A 16,046-nucleotide genomic window follows, 5' to 3' on the forward strand; every position below is an offset into this window, starting at 1 on the left:
AAATAATAATAATAATAAATAAAAAATAAATCTCGTCAAAATTATAAAGAAAAAAAATGGTAAAAATAAAAACTCATGGAAATTATAAAGAAAAAAATAGTAAAAGTAAATGCATTTGACTATTAGCATTTGCAAAATACATGATTATTTTGAGATAACTTTTAAAAAGTTGTCATTTGACTTCAATTTATTAATACATTGCATTTATGCATTTTTTTTATTATGAGTTCTTTGGTGTTTTGCATCATTCCATGCATACAATTATAACATATTCAACCTTTCATGATATTGAAAGGATCGGATACACATGTGGTTCATTCTATTTGAACGTCATGGTTATAATTTTAGATTGTGAGGTGTTAGAAAATATAGGAAACTGTACTCGGGTATAAAGAAAATCAAATAGGAAATATAATGAAAAGTTGAGGCATGTTTTAAAACGGTTTCCTTGAAACAAATACGACTCACACAAGCGTTTGTTTCATAGGATACAATCACGAGAACTGTCGAACTCAATTAGGTTTGTCTATTGAACCTAGATCTTGGGATCTCAAGTCTTATTGGTTAGGTTTCCTTCATATGAACTCGTTTATTTAAGGGTTTTATTCTCAATCTTGTAGTTGACTTACTAACTAACTCTCTTTTGCATTGTTATCCTTAGACATCACATAGTAAACAATGATATTTTAGTTGAGAGTAATCTCCTAATGGTATTATGTCTACAAAGAATATGTGTAGACTTACCATTATACATCACAATGTGTGCTAAGCCAATTGTTGATAGTGCTACATATGAAAAACATTAACTTAGGCTATTTTGGAATGTCTTCCACAAATTAGTGTATCCATGCTGCCTATTCGCCATATTTATCTGGGTGATAAACTCACATTCCATTGTATATCTTGTTGTACCTTTCTGATTGGAGGACTTCCACGATATAGCAACACCACAAACAATAAATACATATTCACTGGTTGATCTAGAATCTTTTGTGTCAGATATCCAATTTGCATCATTTTATCCTTCAATAACATTTAGATACTGACCATAAGCAAACTTAAATATCTAGGAATCCTAGTCATATGTTTCTAATGCTTTGCATTTGGATTACTAGTACATATTCTTAGTCTACTTACAACATAAGCCACGTCGTATCTAGTACACCATATTAAGAACATTATACTACCAATGACTATTGTTGGCATCCTAAGTCGTCGATACCAAACACTTGGAGAACAAGCAACCTAGTTTATGGCAAGTCGGTCAATAGCTAGTTTCCTAATTCTAAGTTACAAGTCAATAATTAGGACTATATATACATTGTCAAGAATCGAGTTATGATCAATAGAGAGACATTGCAAACATCGTAAGTTTTAATTTTATCATAATAATCAAACAACTTTTTTGTTAATTTAATTTTGTTTACATATTCTAATCTTGAATTGGTATCAGAGCTCGAGTGTTGAAATCTTTGAGATCAAATACTTGTCTGTTGACGATTCGGTCAACATGCCAAATACAGGGTTAGAAGGAGGAGGTGCTCTAGTAAAAGCAAAGGAGGTAGGATTGACCGTCGTTGCCTATCCCATGCTCAATTTGACAAACTACACCGTATGGGCACCGAGAATGAAGCTTGTCTTACGAATTTATAAATCATGGACTGTAATCGATCCAAGAACAAAGGAGATGAAGAAAAGGACTACCTGGCAATAAAGTTGTTGTATCAAGTGACCCTAGAGACTTCTATCATGCAAATCGGAGATGTGAATTACTCAAAGGCATTGTAGGATGCAATCAAAGCTAGGCACGTGGCTGTTGACCGCGTGAAGGAGGCTAGGTTACAAACCCTGATGGCAGAATTCGACCAATTAACAATTTGGCAGGAAAGTTATCCAGATTAGCCTCAAAATCGGCAACCCTAGAAGTTATTGATGAGACTAAGCTTGTGAAGAAGTTTTTCAAATCATTAACGAGAGCGAAGTTTATTCACATAGTGGCTCCGTTGAAATATGTATTAGACCTAAAAAATATGGGCTTCGAGGATGTGGTTGGAAGGCTCAAGGCATATGAGGAGCGAATCAAGGAAGAGGACGTCAACGATGGAAATCGGACGAGGGTTATGTTCGTGAAATCGTCTGGCGATGTAGTGGTGGTTTGTTTGGTTCTCATGGTGGGTCGAAAGGAAAGGGGATGGAAAAAGGGTTTAAACAGTCCAATAATCCTGACTCAAAAAAGAATAAAACCAAGAAGGACCGATCCAAACTTATTTTTTATCGGTGTGATAAAGCAGGCCACTTCGCATATCAATGTCCGGATTGAATCCAAAAATTACAAGAAAGTAATTTTATCGAAAGTGACGATAATGATGTGACCGTATTTGTACACGAGACCATGTTCTTAAATGAAGAAAAAGTGATACCATTTCGATATGAATCACAAGATAGTGATGTGTAGTGTTTAGATAACGGACAAAGTAATCATATGATGGGAAACTAATTGTTTCTCTTCGAAGTTGATGAAGGCATAATCGGGAGGGTTAAATTTAGAGATAATTCATGTGTAAAAATAAAAGGAAAATGTGTTATACTTTTCCAAGGGAATATGCAACAAAAACGACTCATAGGTTATAGTGATAGTAGTCACAATATTGACTCAAATGACAGAAAAAGCACAACCGGTCATATATTCTACTATGGGTCATCCTCGATAACATGGTGTTCGCAAAAGCAAGATATCGTTGCCTTATCATCGTGCGAGGCAGAGTTCATGGCGGCCACCGTGGCTGCATGTAAACCTATATGGCTTCAAGATTTGTTAGGAGAAATCATGAAAAAAGCGCAATAGGAGGTAGTTCTAAGAGTTGATAAATAAATCGGCTATTGAACTACCGAAGAGTCCCGTTTTTCATGGAAGGAGTAAACACATTCACATGAGGTTTCACTTCATTCGTAATTGTGTTAAAAATGAACAAGTGGATGTGGAGTACATTCCCGGTGAAGAACAAAAGGCGGACTGTAACACCCCAAAAATCATGACCAAAAATTTCGTTTTTAAATCATTGAATAAACCATAGTTACTAAAATCATTTATTAAACAGGAACCATAATATCTCAAAACATCAAAATTAGTATATCAACATCAAAACATATGTAAAATGTATATCATAGTAACATCCTAAGCTAACATCATGGTGTGTGCAATACATTCATCCCGAGCTCTTCCCCTTGCTACCGGAAGTACCTGAAACCAAAACTGAAAACTGTAAGCACGAAGCTTAGTAAGTCTCCCCAAAGTACCACATACCATACATATAATCATATAACCACATGATGACATAACATGGGCCTTGTCTGCTTGATCGGGCCCCGCCCAACATCGGACCGAAATCCGACATCGGGCCCCACCCTGCATCGAGCAAAGCTCGGTATACATGTAAACATATCAACAATTACACATAACATAAACATATAAACATTCCTCAGGCCCCAACCGGCATTGGACATAAATCTAGAAAACATACTAACATTCCTCGGGCATTGCCCGACATTAGACCGAGATCCGGAAATATACAAAACAGACACATGCAACAATCATGAAGACATCAAGCATATGAACATTCCTCGGGTATCGCCCGACATCGGATCGGAATCCGGAAACATTGGTGTCTTCGACCCATTCATACAGGAGGAAAACTCACCTCACAATTGGAATTCAAATATTGTTGCTCACACTATCAGTTGCATTGGTCTACTCCACACCTAGGAAATCATGCAATGAAACCCTTAGACTTACCCTCATTCTCAATAATTGACAAAAAGTCAACTTATGTCAAAAGTCAACACCTTGGGTCAATAGCCAACTTTCCCTCACGTCGTGACCTTCCTTGGCTCACTTCGTGAGTGTCAACTCGACTTGGGTCAACACAACAAGTCAACTCGGTTCATTCGCCTCAGGGTTTCAAATCAGGGCAGTCGTCGTGGTCACGTCGTGAGACTATACTTCTCACGTCGTGAGAACTATTCTGTGAGCATTAAGCTCTTAATCCTTTAAGATGTGTGTTGGGACTTTCCATAATACCATATCTAGCCTAAAGGACCATAAAAATCATATCTTTTTAGTCATGCATGTCCCATGCATGACTTAAACACTAGTTAGGTCAAAAGATGGGTATAAACATCAAGATTCAAACTTGGAGTCCAAAAATTGCACCAAAATCCATAAACAAGGGTTCTAAAATAGCAAGTGACTTAATGGTCCATAAAGTTGCTCACTTTATGGACCTCATGCATGATAATTCAAATTCCAGGCAAAGAAGGTAACCATAACCTAGATCTAGTAAGATTAGAAAAGAAAGGTGGGATCTTTAAGACTTACAGAGGCTTGTGAGCTTAGAAGTGCCACAAGGAGGAACTTTTCTCACCAAAACAAACCACCACAAGAGCTTCTTCTTCTTATTCAAGGAAATCAAAACACCAATAACACACCAATACCACCAACAATGGCTCAAGGCTCAAGAGGGCCGAATCTAGGTTTTTTAGTGACTTGGGAGTGAAAGACGCTGATGATGGGCAACCCTAGCCTCCTCATTCCATTTCATACTCGATTTTTAGGTTTTGAAACCATCGGGTCCGACTCATGTCGTGAGATCTTCTGTCTCACGTCGTGAGGTTCAAGAATACGGGTCAAACGGTCAATGGTCCTACTCATGTCATGACCACTATGGCTCACATCGTGAGCTTCTTCTAAATGCAAAAAATTAATATTTTTAGTACCTCAGGATTCGGATGCTACACGGACATTCTTACTAAACCACTAGCTCGAACCAAGTTCATAAAATCAGTTCAGCATTCTATAGTATATATATAATTGTAGCCCAAAATCGTTAGCCCAATGTAATATTATGATTTGTTTCGGACATGAGAAAGTGAGAAAATGGCATCAAACCAATCAACTTGCGATGGGTATTAATCCATTCATCAATTGCGCATAGAAAAACGAAACATCCATTGGCACATTGAAACATGTTGCAGTGATGCTGTTGATTGGAGAAATTGATGCCTCGATGCTTATAATATGTTGCTCATAAAATTTGATAAATAAATAGTAACCGATAACTAATTTTTATGATTTTTTTGATTCTCTATAAATCCATATTCTGCTTTGAGTGCTTTCGATTTCTTAGTTATCAGTCAATTACGTACCTGATTTCTCTAATTTTTGGTTTCTAAATCCTCTAATTTCTAGTTTTTCAAGTTTCGATTTGTGATTCTTTAATTTGGTCCTATGGTTCAGCTGTAGCCTTCTAGGTTAAGAGATATACTGTCTGAATCCGAGATTTTTGTTTTATTTCTATTATTTTGATTTCTTTTCTTTGCTCTCATTCTAAGTTCCAATTTCTAATTTATGTTCATGTTTAGTGTAATTTCCGATTTATGGTAATTCACTATTTTTGTTATTGTTTCAGAAATTGGAGCGTTTCTTATTGGTGTTGCAACATATTTCTGTTCGAAATTTATTTTTTAGGTTTGAATTTTTATTTAGCTTTGATTCTTTTTAAAAATATGACTTTTTGTGGTTCCTTTTTAAACTTTTTTGTTATGTTTGTATTGATCTCCATTATTTTGACTATTTGGACTTCTAAAGGCAACATAAGTGCAAATATTTCATTCTTGCTATTAGATAGTATGTAACACCCATAAAATCAAGTCAAATTAAAACTTTTTCAACACACTTAAAAACCATTTAATCATTACATAATTTGTTTTCAAAATAATAATCATCAGAGTATCCCAGTTTCCAATCATAAAATATAGAAGCAGGAGGAGCGGTACGATCAGGCCTTCGCCTTCCCTTGATCACCAGAAGTACCTAAAACAACAAACTATAAATGTAAGTTCGAAGCTTAGTGAGCTACCCCAAAATACCAATCCCATACCAATATAACCATACCATATCACAAATATAGAACAACATGCATAATGAGCCTTCAGCCTGACTAGACTGCCTCGTAGGGCCTACAGCCTATCAGGACCACTCCCGAGCCTTCGGCATGACTGGACCGCCTCGCAGGGCCTACATCCTATCCAGACCGCTCACCAGGTATGTTGGCCTACAATACAAAGCAGGACCGCCTCAACCCAACCCCTAATCAAACAAACATGTGCACATAAATATCATACGCTATCTCATATCATATAACAATCAACCGATCTAACATATTACAAATCATAGCAATATCCCAAAGATTGAAATACAGACCTAACCGGTCACTAACATAGCATCATTCTATAATCAGGACACTGACCTAACCAGGTTACTAACATAAGCATAATATCATCCTAACTACCAGGATGTAAACCAATAACATAATCATACCATAATCTAGATAAAATCATAAAGGTTCGGCCTTGGTGCCTTAGACCCTATTGATATAGTGAGGATAACTCACCTCGCAACTGTCGACTCGTAAGATAAGCTTAAACTCTCATATCACTGCCACGAACTCCACCACCTACATTCATTGTAAACCATACTTGTAAATTTCTAATCTCCCAAAGTGTCCCCAGAAGTCAACTGGTCAACCCTTGGTCAAAGTCAAAGTCAACTGTCAAGGTCAATAGTCCGCTGAGGTGAACAACATTGGGTAGTGCTCCCACATCTCTGCCTCTGGCTCCCACGTCCACTCGGATCCCCTTTGATGCTCCCACTGCACCTTCACCAAAGGTATCTCCTTGTTCCACAGAATTTTCTTCTTCCTTTCCAGAGTGGCCACATACCTCTCCACCTAATTCAGGCGCTCATCGACCAGAATATCATCCAACGACACCACTACCTCCTGATCCATAATGCACTTTCGCAACTGCAAAACGTGGAAAGTGTTGTGAATCAGGCTAAGCTCCTCCGGTAGCTCCAGCCTATATGCCACCTTTCCAACCTTGGCAGTGATCTTGAACGGCCTAATGTAATGGGGACCCAATTTCCCCCTCCTCCTGAAGAGGATCACACCCTTCCAGGGTGATACCTTCAGGAGTTCCATATCACCCACCCGAAACTCTAACTCAGATTGGTGTATGTCGGCATAACTCTTCTGCCGACTCTGAGCGGTCTGCAATCGTTGCCTAATCTGTTGAATCTTCTCGGTAGTTTGCAGACCTAGCTCCGTCTATCCCATCACCCTGTGTCCGACCTCACCCCAACAAACCGGGGTGCGACATCTCCGCCCATACAACAGCTCGAAAGGTGGGGCGCCAATGTTGGAATGATAGTTGTTGTTGTAGGCAAAATCTGCAAGTGGTAGGTGGGAATCCCAACTCCCACCGAAGTCAACAACACACGCCCTCAACATATCCTCGATGGTCTTAATGGTCCGCTCACTCTGACCGTCAGACTGCGGATGAAAATCAGTGCTAGAGTGCAAACATGTGCCTAGTTCCTCGTGGAACTTCTGCCAGAAACGAGAAGTAAATCTAACATCCCGGTTGGAAAAAATGGAGACCGAAACCCCATGGCGACCGATGATCTCGCGAACATACACGTCGGCCAATTTCTCGGCCGAGGAACTCTCCCGTATAGCCAATAAATGGTCACTCTTGGTCAATCTATCCACGATGACCCATATAACATCACACCCTTTTGCCGTCCTCGACAGTTTGGTGATGAAATCCATTGTGATCTGTTCTCATTTCCACATGGGAATCAGGGGCTTCAGCATACCATGTGACCTCTGATGCTCAGCCTTAAACATCCTATAGGTCAAGCACCTCTCAACATACCAAGCGATTTCTCGATTCATACATGGCCACCAGTAATTCAAACTCAGTTCTCTATACATCTTGGTAGCCCACGGGTGAATAGAGAAATGAGACTTATGAGCCTCCTCCATAACTGTATGTTTGACCCCACCAAACATCAGAACCCATACCCAACTGCATCGAGTCAATAATCCTCTACTATCCTGCACAAACTGGGTGTTCTCACCTGATCCTCTCCAGCTTCCAATTCTTAGGTTGCATGCCCTCAACCTGAGCATCTCTGATCAAGCTCACAAGTAGAGAATCCACCGCTATCCTCATACATATCATTGGGGTGGATGACCCAGCTGACTTGCAGCTCAAGGCCTCTGCCACTACATTTGCTTTTCTAGGGTGGTAAAGGATCTCATAATCATAGTCCTTGACTACATCCAACCACCTGCGCTACCTCATATTCAGGTTCAATTGATCCATGATGTGCCTCAAGCTCTTGTGAACCGTGTATATGGTACAACGGACCCCATAAAGGTAATGTCTCCATATCTTAAGAGCGAACACCACCGCTCCTAGCTCTAAACCATGTTTATGGTATCTCGTCTCATGCGGCTTCAACTGCCACGATGCGTAGGCTATCACCCATCCTCTCTACATGAGGACCGCCCCCAAACCTATGATGCATGCATCATAGAACACTAGAAAATCCTCAACTCCGTCCGGGAGAGTTAAAACTGGAGCCTCGCACAAATGTTGACAGAGGGTCTCAAACGCCCTCTGCTACCCAGGGCCCCACCGGAAATCCACCCCCTTCCTCATCAGACAAGTGAGAGTACTGCAATCTTGGAGAAATCCTGAATAAATCTCTAGTAGTACCATGCTAATCCAGAAAACTCTTGATATCCGAGGGAGATCTCGACACTTCCCACTACATGACTTCCTCGATCTTGGCCGGGTCGACCAAAATCCCCTTCTGATTAACGAGATGTCCTAGGAATTGGACCTCTCGTAACCAAAACTCACACTTTGAGAACTTAGCATACAATCATTCTCGTCTCAGAACTCCCAACAACTCCCTCAGGTGCTCCTCGTGCTGCTCTCAGGTCTTGAAATATACCAAGATATCATCAATAAACACTATGACCGAGCGATCAAGCATCGGTCTGCAAACCCGATTCATCAGGTCCATAAATACTATTGGCGCATTAGTGAGCCCAAATGGCATCATCACGAACTCGTAATGACCATAACGAGTTCGACACACGGTCTTCTCAACGTCCTCCTCTCTGACTCGGATCTGATGATACCCTGACTCAAATCTATCTTGGAGAGCCAAGATGCACCCTATAACTGATCAAAGAGGTCATTTATCCTCGGGAGTGGATAACGGTTCTTCACCATCAGCTTGTTCAACTCCCTATAATCAATGCACATCCGGTACGATCCGTCCTTCTTCCTGACAAAGAAGATCGGTGCTCCCCAGGGAGAACTGGTAGGTCGAATGAACTGCTTGCCCAACAGTTCCTGCATCTGTGAAGACAGCTCCTGCATCTTTGGTGGTGCCAACCGGTACAGCGCCTTGGCAATAGGGGCTGCACCAGGCACCAGGTCGATTCGAAACTCGACCTGCCTCTTCGGAGGTATCGCTGGCAACTCCTCCGGAAACACATCTGCATACTCCCTGACTACTGGAACCTTTGAAACTAAAATCTGATCCCTGGCTCGCATGTCCACCACATGTGCCAGAAAACCTACACACCCGTGCTGATATAATATCGAGCCCTGGCAGCTGAACAAAACCCTGGTCCCACTCTGGTGCCCTCACCATATACAATCAGTTCTCCCCTACTTAGGGTTCGAACTACCACTCGCTGGCCCTCATAACCTATCATGGCACGAAATCGACTAAGCCAGCCCATCCCCACAATCACAGATACTTCCCCCATGGGAATCGGGATCAAATCTATAAGAAAGGACACTCCGAAGATCTCCAACTCGCATCCTCGGTAGACTGAAGAAGCATAAACTCCGTGTTCATTGGCGATATAGACTCACAATGGACACTCTAGCTCGCCCACTGGCACACTGAACTCCCTACTAAATGTCTGAGATACGAAACACCGACTCGCCCCCGAGTCAAAGAAAACCAATGCAGGCAATGAGTTCACTAAAAACGTACCTAAAAACAGGTACAACAGATGAACATAACAAAAATATAATAAATGAGATAAAGAATAGAAACATACCAACAACCACATCCGGTGCTGCCCTGGCCTCCCCGACTATAAGCTGGAAGGCACGCCCCTGAGCCTTTGGAGGCTCCGCCTTAACTGGACTCCCATCCCCAATCCTAAATGTAGCCGGTGCTGGAACCTGCGCCAGTCTGGCTATGAGTTGTGGACAGTTGGTCTTCACGTGACCATCCTGATGATCATATCCGATGCAGGGGCTCACTGGCGATAGTCCCTAACATAGTGCCCCTCCTTGCCACACTTGTGGCACCCATTACCCGCTCGAAAAACTCCAGAATGACTCTTGCCGCACTTTTCACAAGTGTGGCTCTGCTGACCCCCGGTCCTAGAATTAGCGGTCTTAGACCACTTCGACGCCGGTTGAGACTGTGTCGGGGCCTGACGCTGCTCCTTCAATTGCAGCTCAATCTCCAACTCACACCGCCTAGAGGCCTCCTGTAGATCTAGAAGAGTATCACATCGCTGCATGGCAACAAACTGACGGATGTCCATCTTGAGCATGCTCAGATAACGAGTCATCTGAGCCTGCTCAGAAGCAAACTCTGGGTAGAACATCGTCCTCTCGATGAACATGCGGGTGATCTCTAACATCGACTCCCCATCCTTATTCAAACTTAAAAAATCCTATGATAATCGTTCCCGCTCAACTTGTGGAATGTATCGGCGCGAAACATATCCCCGAACTGCTCCCAAGTAACTGCAGCTCTGTGATCATCAGTGTACGACCCGGTCGTCAATCTCCACCAGTCCTTGGCTGTGACATCCCCATTTTCATGGCCAGAAAAGACCGATTTTTGTTTATGCTTTATAAAAATCAGAGTACCTCTTTTAATATAAATGTTGCGAAATTTCCGAGTAAAACATGATAAATACGTTATCAAGGCATTTCCGAAGAAAAGTATTTTTTATTCATTTTAAAACATTTGGGATGTCATCGTCAATACAAAAACATAAGCATAACTAGAACTTACATACATTATCACTAGGGATTTATATCTCCTTAGTCTCTCAGTGTAATGACTTCATATCAACACCTGTGATATAAATTAACTGAGTGGGTCAGGTTGGGAAACCTGGTGAGTACATAGGGTTTTCAAGCCTCAATAATATTATTATGTTTAATCATCAAACAGTTAACCCATTTACCCATCCCCATTATCTTATTTACTCTTAAGGATCTACCCTAAGAATCAGCTATTTCTCATTCATTCATTCCTAAGGATTATCCTAAGGAATAGGTACGAAGTCTATCGTTGTCAATGACACAGCTGTCAAGCACAACTGCTAGTTCTATCACTTAGGCGCAACTGCCATAATTGTGACATTCTCTATGAGGCGCAACTGCTAGTATTGTCCTTCGAGCACAACTGCTAGGGTTATGTCGTTTATTGACAGTATCGTTTTTGAGAGTCCACTCGCAATACATGTCAATGAGTTTTTAGAGTACACCGCTGAACACATCGCTCACAACACCTACAGGTTGCGAGCCTACTAGTGTTCCACTAGAATGTCTAAAATAGTCCATTGTTGTCATCCATACTCTGCTAGATGACGGGGCCAACATTTGGGAACAAGGCTTCTCACATTGTCCACCTATCACCCTTACCTCATGGTCTATATCACCTCTCAACTCATCATCCAACTCATATTTCATCTACCAACGTTTTACCTGACATATTATGTAGATATAAATACATATACAGGTTAAATCATATAAAACTTGTATAAAATCGTTCATCCAGCATAAATAGCAAGTATACATATAATATGCACACATAGCACGTAGTTTATATAAAATACTTCATATCTATGTGTAAGATGAAAGAGACAATGCACTCACCTGAGAAGGTGGTGACACGACACTCGGACAACACTTCGTTACTCTTAACATAATTTTCCTTTGACAAAACCTAGTATCATTACTACTAGAGTTTAGTCTAACGTTCACCGAGACTAATGAATAGTCTTGATATTATTACTATTATATAAGCGTTAAACAATACTTATATAACTCATAATAAGAGCCCAAATACTTATTATAATGTCCTAATAACATTACTATATTAAAACATAAGATATACTAACGATAGGGTAGGCGTAACTCACTTACAGCGGGTTTTTCGCAAAACCGGGCTTTGCTGGAGCAACGTTCCCGAGCCGAAAATCTCTTCATCTCGGAGCCTTCTGGCGCTCCGAGGCTCACCACTAGCACTTGGAAGTTTCTAGGGATTGGGGAGGAGAGGTTTGGAGTATTGAGAGAGAAATAAGAGGGAAGGTGTGAGTTTTGTGAGTGATTTACGCCTCTATTTATAAGTTGAGTTCGGTGCGAACGTAGCGCATTCGCGAATGCAGTGTGTTCCCTACACGAACGCAGTGCATTCGTTGCCACATGTCGCCATCTTGTTCCAAGCCGTGGGGAAGAAGGTGTGGCCCAGATTGCGCCACGTGTCACTCGCAGATTACCCCAAAAACTAATTATCTTCTAAAATACATAACTTTTGCATACGAGCTTAGTTTTTGACGTTCTTTATATCCAAGCATAGGTAAAAACAAGATCTACAACTTTCATTTTGACTCCATCGACTAATTCTTGACCGATCTTAAATTTAACAGTAGGAGGAGATTAGACTGTTAAAAGACTGCGGAAAATTCGTAACTCCTTCATACAGACTCCGTTTTTGTCTGTCTTTTTACCGTTGAGTTCCTATTAATGAGATCTTCAACTATCATTTAGGTTGCGTAAGCCAAAAATCGCTCGAACTAAAATTTGAGTTTCGGGCGGTGCACTACTATGCCAAATCTTAGAAAATTCATAACTTCCTCGTACGAAGTCAGATTTGGGCCTTTTTTTTGTATGTTCTCGGTTTAACGTATACTACAATTTTTTTAGATTACTAAGGCTAAAAAGTCCTCTATCGTAAATTTACTTTTTACGTCTTTCCGGTGTCATGCCGGTTTTGCCGTTAAACTTCGATGGGTCATAACTTCTTCATTATAACTCGGATTTCGGCGTTCTTTATATGTACGGAATCCTTGAGACATATTCTAAAACTTGGTTAAGATTATTTATTCTAAATAATCTTTTTTCGAAAAGTCATTTTCGACCCCAATTATCTCTAAATTGACTATCCTGGATATACGGGCGTTACATTGGCCCTGGACCTAATCAGGTTCAGAGCACACCTGACCTTCTGGTCAGTAGGACACGAGCAAGTAAAGAAACACCCCTCTACGTCCGAAATCCACCTCATAGCCTTGATGGGGTCTTGAGTCCCATCAAAATTAGGGGGCTTCATGTTATCGAAGTCGCTGTACTGGAAGCCTCGAGTGACTCCTACTCCTCCCTCTGCCGTTGATACAACTGATGTGGCTGTAGAGACAGCCGTCTCCGCAAGGGTTGTGTATCTCTCGTCGAAGTATGCTATCATAGTGGTCTTGATAGACCCAAACAACTCTGGAATCTGACCCCGGATAATCTCGACCACCTCCTCATGGATGATCTCCCTGACTCGATCCTCTGTCAATATTGGCCCCTCCTGACCGATTACCTCAGGTGTTTCTGGGGCCTCCTGATCACCCTATCCTGATCCCTATCCAAATCCAGACACAAAACGCCTCGTAACCATCATACTGAAAATATAACAGGAAGATATTAGACAATCCACATAAATAATTTGGAACCAAATTTCAACTAAGCCCTAGGGGTTGTGACTTCCTTGCTACGCGTATGGGTCCTGTGCTTTCAGTAATATGGGACCATACTACCTTCCACACCTACCCATATTTGTCTCAAGTATCATCACAGCACCCTAACACTATACATGCATATAGTGGTCGCTTGACCTCGCTCATCCATGAGACTTCCACTAACCCCCGCAACACTAGTGTATGCTAACCATACATAACGCTGGACCATATAGACTTTTGAATATCAGATCCTACCCTAACCCCTAATCAATAAGAACAGAACATAAGGCCAAATCAAACATTTTCAAGCTATAAGATCTTAATTATACACAATCATAATACATAGACAAGCAACTGCAGTAATGATGTCAATCTCATATAAGGAAAACCCTAGGATATCAGGCATCATATAATCAGGCAATTCTTATCATACAATTCCTAAGAATCCCTAGCCTAGTACTAGCATGTTGTTCTAACATATCGCATAATCAAATAATTGTATGATATTTTGGGGTTTACTTACTGGCTCCATTTGATCGTACACCCTGCATCCTCCTTTACTTATTTTGAAAACCATTTTAAAAAAAATCATTTTGAAAACCTTTCCTCGATTTGAGACTGGATTCACACAAATGTTCCTCCAATTCACTCAAACCAAGGCTTTGATACCAACTTGTAACACCCATAAATTCATGCCAAATTAAAACTTTTTCAACACACTTAAAAACCATTTAATCATTACATAATTTGTTTTTAAAATAATAATCATCAGAGTATCCCAGTTTCCAATCATAAAACATAGCAGCAGGAGGAGTGGTACAATCAAGCCTCCACTTTCCCTCGATCACCAGAAGTACCTGAAACAACAAACAGAAACTGTAAGCCCGAAGCCTAGTGAGATACCCCAAAAGACCAATGTCATACCAATATAACCATAACATATAACAAATACAGAACATCATGCATAATGAGCCTTCAGCCTGACTGGACCGCCTAACAGGGCCTACAGCCTATCTGGACCGCTCCCGAGCCTTCAGCATAACTGGACCGCCTTGTAGGGCCTACATCCTATCCGGACCGCTCACCGGGTATGTTGGCCTACAACACAAAGCAGGACCGCCTCAACCCAACCCCTAATCAAACAAACATGTGCACATAAATATCATACGCTAGCTTATATCATATAATAGTCAACTGATCTAACAGATCACAAATCATAGCAACATCCTAAAGACTGAAATACAGACCTAACTGGTCACTAACATAACATCATTCTATAATCAGGACACTAACCTAACCAGGTCACTAATATAAGCATAACATCATCCTAACTACCAGGATGTAAACCAATAACATAATCATGCCATAATCTAGATAAAATCATAAAGGGTCGGCCTTGGTGCCTTAGATCCTATTGATATAGTGAGGATAACTCACCTCGCAACTGTCGACTCGTAAGATAAGCTTAAACTCTCGGATCACTGCCACGAACTCCACCACCTATATTCATTGTAAACCATACTTGTAAATTTCCATGTTGACCTCAACTCATTGAGTACCCTCAACTACTCGCCAAGTTCCATGCATAACTCACCAACTCGTTGAGTCACTAGAGTGACTCGTCGAGTTCTAAAGGTTTACGGCCATAAACTCCATGGCCGACTCGTCGACTTCCCCTTGCAACTCGCCAAGTTCATATATGTCCAACAGTTGGGAGGACCCCATCCGACTCGTTGAGTTCACGACAATCTTCATTGGACTCGTCGAGTCGACTATGCCACTCACCGAGTCCCTTCATTCCTTCATCCATACAAATGTTTTTTAAGCCATGCAAAGGCTCCATATTGTAGATCTAGCTTCCCAAGTCATGCTTATCACGTAAAGTTGCAAACTTTATGTGCATGCAAAGCTCTAAAGCCTCAAAATGAAAAACTAATCTTGCAAAGAAGTATTGCACTTGAGGGGAGGCTCATTCTTGCCAAAACTGATAACTTTATGGATCTAGAGGCCAAAGGGAGTCCAGATCTGAAGTTGCAACTTCAAATCTTGACTCGAACACAAGAAACCTTTCCTAAAATCCACCCAAAAGAGATTAAAGATGAAATGAGCCAAGGAGACAGCCTAATACCTTCAAGAGAGTGCCAACTAAAGTAGATCTTTGCTTCCCACAATTTCCTAGCTTCAATTTACTTGTTTCCCCAAGTGTTTCCTCACCAATATCCCTCTTCCAAGCTTTAACACACCAAAGTAACACACACACGATTTAGGGTTTAAGGGTGCCAATAAGTTGTAAAGGGGAGGCTGGGGGAGGCCAATGATCCTTTAAATAGGGTGCAATACCCCGAAATTCGAGGTTTCATC

This window comes from Lactuca saligna, chromosome 9 (genome assembly GCF_052625555.1).
Source record: "Lactuca saligna cultivar CGN05327 chromosome 9, ASM5262555v1, whole genome shotgun sequence".
NCBI lineage: Eukaryota > Viridiplantae > Streptophyta > Magnoliopsida > Asterales > Asteraceae > Lactuca > Lactuca saligna.